This window comes from Rhincodon typus, chromosome 8 (assembly GCF_021869965.1).
Source record: "Rhincodon typus isolate 14 chromosome 8, sRhiTyp1.1, whole genome shotgun sequence".
Lineage (NCBI taxonomy): Eukaryota > Metazoa > Chordata > Chondrichthyes > Orectolobiformes > Rhincodontidae > Rhincodon > Rhincodon typus.
The window spans coordinates 1,035,458-1,036,277 of NC_063339.1; positions in this window are offsets into that span (position 1 = coordinate 1,035,458).

Here is an 820-nt window from a genome sequence, read left to right on the forward strand (position 1 = left end):
TCCCTCAGCACCCACCTCCCTGAGCAAACCCCTCCCTCAGCAACCCCCTCCCTCAGCACCCACCTCCCTCAGCAAACCCCTCCCTCAGCACCCACCTCCCTCAGCACCCACCTCCCTCAGCATCCTGCCAACCACCTTCCCAGTCCAACCCCCCTCACCTTCCCAGTCCAACCCCCCCCCTATCCTTTCCCCTCACCTTCCGTCCAACCTCTCTGACTGACAAGTTTGATTCTTCACAATTCCCAGGTTGTTTTGAAGCATGGAGCTCTGTGATTGGCTGGTTCTGTTTGCGATGGGGGAAGAGGCGATGGACTAGTGGGGAGATGGTCTGGAGGGAGCGAGTAGGGGAGTAATGGGGGAGGGGTCAATGGGCTGGACGGTTGATGGGGGATGGGCTTGGAGATGGGTCAGGGGTGGGTGAGGATAGGGAGGGTGATGGACCATGGGTAGGGGGTGGTTGTGGGTGGGTGTGGGTGAGTGGGCAAGGGTGGGTGATGGATGATGGGTGGGGGGTGGTTGTGAGTGGGGAAGGGTGGGTGATGGATGATGGGTGGGGGGTGGTTGTGAGTGGGGAAGGGTGGGTGATGGATGATGGGTGGGGGGTGGTTGTGAGTGGGGAAGGGTGGGTGATGGATGATGGGTGAGGGGTGGTTATGAGTGGGGAAGGGTGGGTGATGGATGATGGATAAAGGCGGGGGGGAGGGGGGTGATGGACGATGGATAAAGACGGGGAGGAGAGGGGGTGATGGATGATGGGTGGGAGGTGGTTGAGCTAGGGGAATGGTGGGTGATGGATGATGGGTAGGGGGTGGTTGTGAGT